The 8,690-nt window shown below is 42.5% G+C and overlaps 1 pseudogene; it reads right to left on the bottom strand.

The window, feature by feature from the left end:
- Positions 1 to 2,402: 2,402 nt before the first annotated feature.
- Positions 2,403 to 2,573, bottom strand: LOC145348737 (U2 spliceosomal RNA; annotated as a pseudogene).
- Positions 2,574 to 8,690: the final 6,117 nt, after the last annotated feature.

The following is an 8,690-nucleotide window of genomic DNA, read 5'->3' as shown; positions in this document are numbered from 1 at the left end:
GTAGCCGCACTTAGGCACCTACTCAGGTCAATGCACCTGACCAGCACGGCTTTCAGACTGTGGGAAGAAACCGGAGCATCCAGAGGAAAACCACGCAGACACAGGGAAACATGCAAACTCCGCACAGACAGTGACCCAAGCCAGGGATCGAACCACGGTACCTGGTGCTGTGAGGCAGCAATGCTAACCACGATGCTACCGTGTCACCCATTGCTTGTTGTCATGTTGTCTGTGCAGGATCTGCTGTAGCAGTTCATTTTCATTGTCAGAGCCATTCTGTTTGTGCACAGCAGCACTGTATTGTTACTGCAGCAGCATAATTGATCTTAATTGCTACAATGTTTGTTTGAATCTGAACTAATGCAGGGTTCTGTCATTTTGTGTTTTCCCCTGGGATATTGCAGAGTAGGGCTTGATCAGGTTGATTGACAATTAATGTCCTATGACTGGGTGAAAAGCTAGGGTTTCACAAAGAACTCAAGGCAGTTTCCTTTTTGGGATCTTTAGAAAGAGGTCATTTTCTCTGTATCTCTTACTCTCTCTGACATTTGAAAACTGGAATCTGCTTGGAAATAAATTTCTTTCTGAGATTCTGCTGTTTGGGGGTGGCACTTTCTCTGGAGGTTGCTGCATGAGAATTAGACGATTAATATCTGGCTGGATCACTGTGCAGCGTTGTTAAAAGGCCAGAAGTCTAGTACCCATGTAAGCATCATTGGTTTCTGTGCTAGCTGGATCTAAAAAAGGGATTTATATCTTTGGGGGATATTGTTAAATTGGAACAGGAGAGATAGCTAGCTGCTAAGAATTATATTTTGTCATGTTTAAGTATTTTAATTGGTAAAAATTATGCTAATTCTTTTTCTATATTGTAACTGTGTTTTTAAATAAAGCTTATTTTGATAAAACTTCCAAGTGAATCATTTGAATCATACCTGGAGTGAAACATATTATGCTCGCCCTAATGCCAAAATCAAATGTAAAAGTTAGGGTCTAGCCTAACTTCATAATATATCTTGGTTTCTGATCTCGTCCTTAACAATAGTTTTGTTACCATTAGCACCCAGAATTAGAACCGTGATTTCTCTTTAAAATATGATACTATTCTGCATTTTGGCATATTTAATGCCAAGGATGGCACAATAGGTAGCACTGCTGCCTCACTGCACCAGGGTCCCAGGTTTGATTCTAGCCTTGTGCAGACTCTGGCCCATTCTCCTAGCGTCTGCGTGGGCTTCCTTCGGGCGCTCCAATTTCCTCCACACTCCAAAGATGTACAGGTTAGCTGGATTGGCCATGCTAAATTGCCCTTTAGTATGTAGATTAGAGGATTAGTGTGTTAAAGTGCATGGGGGCACATGGTTAAGATGTCAGTGCAGACTTGATGGACCAAATGGCCTCCTGTTTGTGTGAATTCTGTGCGTGTTGATCCCATTGAATAATCTTAAATGTCTTGCCATCCTCACTAAGTCATTGCCAACTCATATTTCCATCAAGTAATGCTGCAAAATAACTTTGAAATGAAGAGCGTGGGGTGTATGTTGTTTTTATCTTATCACACTTACTGAGGAGGTACAAAAGTACCTCTGGAAGAGGAAGTTTTGATAAGTGTTTTAAAAAGTGCTTCTAAAAAGGAAATTTATTTCCGTAACATAGCTCAGTGACTGAGATATAAAGAAGAAACAAAACTGGAAATGAGTTGGTTTACATTCAAGACCTGAATTCTCGAATGAACGGTGACCAAGTACAGTGTTGAAATATTTTAGCAAAGCTGGTTACAGCACTTGAATAATTTTAAGGTTTGAGTGATTGCGTAAAATGCACCATATCGACACATACACACACGCACACGCACACACACACACTTGATTTTGCTTTTCTAACAGAAACAAGCGTTAAGTGGTTAGCTAATGGGTGGTCAGCTCAATATCTTCCATCCTAGTCTCAAGTTAAAATTGCCACAAAGATTTTCCGAGGGATTAACTCCGAGGTTATTTTTTTTAAATGTTTACTATTGTGAATTGAGTCATTAGCAAGGCTGAAATTTGTTGCCTATTTCTAGTTCTGTCCTGATAGTGTTTAGGAGGGATTTCCATTGGGACTGGAGTCACATGCAGTCCAGACCATGTGAGGAGAACAGGCTTCCTTTTCTAGTTCGAGCAATTCAGCATTCATTGCTCAACAGGTTATTTTCCTTTAGTTGCTCTGAGCTTATTCTCCTTCCCCTTTTTTCTGATCTGAAAAGTGGTACCATCTATAATATCAATTGTGAGGAAAGGTCTTTTTTGTTTGTTTATATATCCAATTCAATCCAATCAAAGTCTCAGCAAGTGAAACATTCCCGATCCAAGCTGACAAGACAGGTGACCCACCTCCTGCCCTGGGCTTGATCGACATGATCCTAGCTGATTGGAGTAGGCATTGCACCTTCTCCAAGGCTTGATCTCATTTGCATCTCAGCCAAAAAGCCTCAACGTTGCTTTAAAAAAATGCTTCAAATGAAACCTTAGTGTAACCTCAAGTGCAGGATGCTGATACTACTCTTGATCTTAGCCAAAAGGCCGAGAAACAGAAAGGTCCTGTCTCTACTAATTCCTGGAGTCTAACATGTCCTAGGTGATTTGACACAACTAAATTAAACCAAGTTATCGTGGGGTGAGTGCCGTGTAGTTCAGGCTATAAAGGAAAGTATTGGGCTGGTTGGCTTTTTGTGGCAGTCTGTTTGATCTAATGCGCTCTTGCCAAACATTCTAATTCACTTCATTGCATTTCAGTTGTATTTATATCACTCCTTTCGTAATCTTAGAGCACTGTTCCCCACCCCAAAGCACCTTGTAGCTAATTTAAATGCTTGTCAAGCTGTTGTACTGTAAGAGGTGAAGTGGAGATGCCGGCGTTGGACTGGGGTAAACACAGTAAGAAGTCTCACAACACCAGGTTAAAGTCCAACAGGTTTATTTGGTAATAAATACAACTAGCTTTCGGATCACTGTTCCTTCGTCAGATGAGTAGAGAATTCTGTTCACAAACAGGGCATTTAAAGGCACACAGAGTTTATAGAATACTGATTAGAATGCGAGTCTTTACAGCTAATCTGCCAGTCAAGTCTTAAAGGTGCAGACAATGTGAGTGGAGATAGCATTAAGCATAGGTTAAATAGATGTGTATTGTCTCCAGATAAGGCAGTAAGTGAGATGTTGCAAGTTCAGGCAAGTCATGGGGGTTACAGATAGTGTGACATGAACTCAAGATCAACTTCATGTCATATCACACGATCTGCAACCCCCATTGAGCTATGAGGAGAGGCTGAATAAATTAGGCTTGTACTCGTTAGAGTTTAGAAGAATGAGGGGAGATCTCATTGAGACGTATAAGATGATGAATGGGATGGATAGGATAGAGGTGGAGAGACTCTTCCCGCTCAGAAAGGATATTAGGACTAGGGGGCACAGCCTCAAGATAAAGGGGGGGTGGTTTAGAACAGAGTTGAGGAAGAACTTCTTCACTCAAAGGGTGGTGAATCTCTGGAATTCTCTGCCCGTTGAAGTGGTGGAGGCTACCTCGCTAAATATTTTCAAGACGCGGGTTGATGGGTTTTTGATAAGAGAGGGGATTAAGGGTTATGGGGAGAGGGCGGGAATGTGGAACTGAGCCACTTCAGATCAGCCATGATCTTATTGAATGGCGGGGCAGGCTCGAAGGGCTAGTTGGCCTACTCCTGCTCCTATTTCTTATGTTCTTATGACTTGCCTGAATTGCAACATCGTACTTACTGTCCTGTCTGGAGACAATACACATCCCTTTAACCTATGCTTAATGCTATCTCCACTCACATTGTCTGCACCTTTAAGACTTGATTAGGTGTAAAGATTCACATTCTAATCAGTATCCTGTGAACTCCGTGTGCCTTTATGTGTTCTGTTTGTGAATAGAACTCTCCACTCACTTGAAGAAGGAACAGTGTTCTGAAATCTAGTGGCATTTACTACCAGATAAACCTGTTGGACTTTAACCTGGTGTTGTGAGACTTCGTACTGTAAGAGACACAGCAGCCAATTTATGCAAATATAATGAACAGAGACTTAGCAGTAGGGTTGATTTAGCTATGTTGGCTGATTGGCTGGAGAGCAGCCTATAGTCATTTGGGACTACAGCGACTTTACCTAGAACCACAGAAGGGGCCATTCAGCCCATCATGATGACCCATGGACGCTCATGTGTCCTTTTGAATCCTATTTTTCTGCATCCAGCCCATAGCTCTGCAACTTACAGCATTTAACGTGCAGATCCAGGTACTTTTAAAAGATGTGGAGATGCTGGCATTGGACTATGGTGGGCATAGTCAGGAGTCTCACAACCCAGGTTAAAGTCTAACAGGCTTATTTGGAATCAGAGTGTTCAGAGTGCTGCCCCTTCATGAGGTTAATGGCCACTCGCCTGATGAAAGAGCAGCGCTCCGAAAGCACGTAATTCTAAATAAATTTGTTGGACTTTAACCTGGTGTTGTGAGACTTCTTTTTAAAAGAGTTTAGGGTCTCTACCTCCACCAACTCAGGTAACAAATTCCAGACACCCACCATCCTGTGTGTAAAAGTTTTTCCTCATGTCCCCTCTAATTCTTCTGCCATTTAGCTTGAATCTATGACCTCTGGTTTTTGAACTCTCTGCCCAGGGAAACAGTTTCCCCCTCTCTACTCTCTCCCACCCCTCACAATTGTATCTACTTCAATCATGTCATCCGTGAGCCTTCTCTGTTCCAAGGAAAACAACCCCAATCTCGCCTCATAGTGACAACTGTCCAACACTGACAACATTCTAGTAAATCTACTCTGCACTCTCTCCAGAGCAATTCCATCCTTCCTGTAATGTGGTGACCAGAACTGCACATAATTCATGTCAATTTATCCAATCTCTCAGGATTGATTCTAAGAATTTTCCCACTGTCAAATTTAGACTAACTGCCCTCTAATTGTTTGGCATTTCCTTTTTACACTGTTCAAACAATGGAATCATATTTGCATTCCTCCTTTTGCACCTCCACTGCATTGACTGATGATTGGACAATAATCCTCAGAGTATTTGCTATTTCCTCCCTGACATCCTTTAATATCATAGGGACCAATCCATCCAGTTCTGATCCAGTTTCAAGGGCTCCAACTCCTCTAACACTTCCTGTCTCGTGATTATTACTTTACCCAATATTTTACACTGCCCCTCTTGGATTACTGTAACATCCCTTAGCTTTGTGAATATGGGGCCAAAAATTAATTTAAAGTTCTTCCCATATCCTTTGCATTTTCACACAAGAACCCTTCTTCCCTCTGATAAGCCTCACTTTTTCCTTAACCATCCTTTTGCTCTTCATGTTCTGGTAAAACATTTTTGGGTTTTTCTTAATCTTGCTTGCTAATATTTTATTGTGCCCTCACTTTGATTTCCTTATTTCTTCTTTGTACTTGATCCCTGTACTTTGCATACTCATCCAGGCTATCTGCAGTGTTGAGTTTTTTGTGACTATCATAAGCTTTCTTTGTCTGTTTAATATTCTTCTCTGTTTTGCTAAATTTGGCAGTACCATTCATATTTTTGGAAGGGACTTGTCTGCTTTGTACCCTAAGGATCCACTTATTAGTGTTTACCACTGATCTGTCCTATAGCAGTTTTGTCCAGTCCACCTCTGCCAAATCACTTCTTAGTTTTGTAAAATGTGCCTTCCCCCAGTTTAAAACATTTACTCCCAAATTATCCTTGTCCTTTTCAACAATAATACTAAATATAATGGAATTGTAGCCACAATTCCCAATATGGCTGCCCACTGTCTGTTCACCCACACGTCCATCTTCAATTCCCAAGGCTAAATCCTCTTGTCAGGCTTGCCACATTAATTAAAAAGACTCCTGAACATAGTACATGTATTTTTCATCCTCAGTGCTCCTTATATTGTTTGAAAGCCAGTTGATATTGGAATAGTTAGTCTCCTACTATTATTGCCTTCTTATTCTTGTAGGCATAGATTTGTCTACATTTTTGCTCTTCTATCTCCCTCTCACTATTTGGGCATTTGTAACATAATTCTAGTAGTGGGATTGCTCCTGTTTTATTCCTAAACTCAGCCCTTAAAGCCTCATTTGTTAACCCATTTAGTGCACAACTGTAACTGGTGATTTAACTAATGATGCTACCCGCTTCCTTGTTTTTCACCCAGGGATATTGAGCTGCTAATCGTGTCGCCTCCTATAGCCAGGTTTCTATTGTAGCAATGACATCATACTGCCATGTGTCTATCTGTGTCCATCCTTAGTCTGTCTCCCTTGTTTCTAATATATCTTGCATTGAATTATAAATAGTTCAACCCCCTCAATTTCCATTACTGGATGCTTTTTAACTCTTGTTGTCTTTGTCTTGGCTGACTATATTACTTACTAATACTCTACCTCTTGTCTCCTGATCTGACTCTGAACCATCTAAGTCTACCCTTTGGTTCCCATCCCCCCTGCCACACAAGGTTAAAACCTCCCCAGTGGAATTAGCAAAAGCCCCCGTGAGGATATCAGTTCTAGCTCTGCCCAGGTGTAACTTGCCTGAATTGTATCCCGTCCCCAGAATCTTTCCTAATGCCGCAAGGATCTAAACGCATGGGACACCATTTCTCCAGTCACACATTCATCTGATTTATCCTCTTATTCTTGCTATTGCTAGTGAGTGGCACTGGGTGCAATCCTGAGATTACTACATTCAGGGTCCTACTACTCTGATGGTACAGTGGTTAGTATGGTTGCCTCACAACGCCAGGAGTCTGGGTTCAATTGGAGCCTTGACCCTGTGTGGAGTTTGTACATTCTCCTCATGTCTGTGTGGGTTTCCTCTGGGTGCTCCGGTTTTCTCTCTTATTCCAAAGATTTGCAGGTTAGGTCATTTGGCCATGCAAAATTGCCTTTTAGTGTTCAGGAATGTGTTGGTTAGATGGATTAGCCATGGTAAATATACAGGGTTACAGGCAGAGGGAGGGGTGGATCTGTGTGAGATACTCTTTCGGAGTTAGAGCAGACCTGATGGGCCGAATGGCCGCTACCTGTACTGTAGGGATTCTATGGTTCTGATTCCTGCTGATTGGAGGAAAACAGTGGGCAGGCCATTAGGAAGCAATGTGACCTGAGAATACATCTAAACATCTTATCTGAAGGACGACACCTCCTCACTGGAAGACTCAGATTAGAAATTGTGCTCAGGCCCCTGGAGTGAGTTTAATGCCCAAACTAGCTGCAGCAGCTCAAGGATGCATTTCCTCCCAGATTTGCCCCTTACTTGTTTTGGAGTGGTGTCTCTTAGAGTCATCTTTCTCTCATTTCTTCCAGGACAATGTCTAATTGATTATCTGGCATAGGACGCAAACCCACAACATTTGAAGCAAAGACTGACACCTCCCACTTGCCATAAAAACAGCACCACTGCACAACCGTACATTGTTAACTCTCCAACACAGTTTGCATTAGAAATTGGCCTCTTGTTGATGTGTAGCGCTTAAAGACTGCAGTCTTCGTTTGGAGCAGTTCCATTTACTGCACCAATAACCGCAGCAAGAGCCACAGACTGCTTCCTGTATACAGCCGCTTCATGCAGCCCAATCTCTAAGTGTGAAAACCCCAGACACCTCACTGCTCTTGTATCTCACATGGATCCTCAGTAAAAGCCTCAATAATGGCATTGTATTTGATGGGACTCGACCAGCAATTCCCCATACCTGATCATTGGTGAGACTGATGTTGTGTGCACTCTGAGTTCCCACCACACTATTTGGAGAGAAGAGATTGGAGTTCTCCCAGTCAGTATTTATCCCTCACTCAATGTCAATAAAAATAACTTATCTCACCGACTATTCTGGAAGTTTGCTGTGTGTTGTATTTGCTACAATATAAGCGATAGAACAATACAGTACAGGAACAGACCCGACTAGTCCGTGCTGACCATAGTCCCTCCCAGCTAGCCACAATTGCTCACATCCCTCTAATCCTTCCCCATCCATGTATTTATCCAAACACTTATTAAATGTCGCTATTGTACCTGCCTCAACCACTGAAAAATTATTGTGTTTTTCTATTCTTTGCACTCTCTTGAGTGTACAAGAATCGGAGCTAACCTCACTGATGTGTACAAAATTCTTACAGAGCGCGACAGGGTAGATGCAGGAAGGATGTTTCCGTGGTTGAGAGGACACAGTCTCAGCACGGCATGGTGGAAGAGCGGTTAGCACAGCTCCAGGGCCCTGGGTTCAATTCCAGCCTTGGGTGACTGTCCGTACAGAGGCTGCATGTCCTCACCGTATCTGCATGGCTTTCCTCCAAGTGCTCCAGTTTCATCCCACACTTCAGCAATGTGCAGGTTCAGTTGATTGGCCATGGTAAATGTGTGGGGTTATGGTCTTAGGCCAGGGGAGAGGGCTGGATAAGGTTCTCTGTCAGAAAGTTGGTGCAGACTCAATGGGCCTCCTTCTGTGTTGTAGGGACTCTAAAAGGTAGGCCGCACAGGACCAAGCTAATTCTCTGCCTTAGAGGCCCCTGGAGCGTCAGTCACTGACTACGTTCAAAGCAGAGGTTGATAGATTTGTTGATGCCAATGACATTAACGGATGTGGGGATATTGTGTGATGATGGAGAGAATCAGCCTTGTTCTAGTTACATTTCTGAGTAGGC

The sequence above is a fragment of the Carcharhinus amblyrhynchos genome, chromosome 9, assembly GCF_965287045.1.
Source record: "Carcharhinus amblyrhynchos chromosome 9, sCarAmb.v2.hapA, whole genome shotgun sequence".
Taxonomy (NCBI): domain Eukaryota; kingdom Metazoa; phylum Chordata; class Chondrichthyes; order Carcharhiniformes; family Carcharhinidae; genus Carcharhinus; species Carcharhinus amblyrhynchos.
Note: the sequence above shows the minus strand (reverse complement) of the source record. Positions and strands in the feature narration are given on the sequence as shown.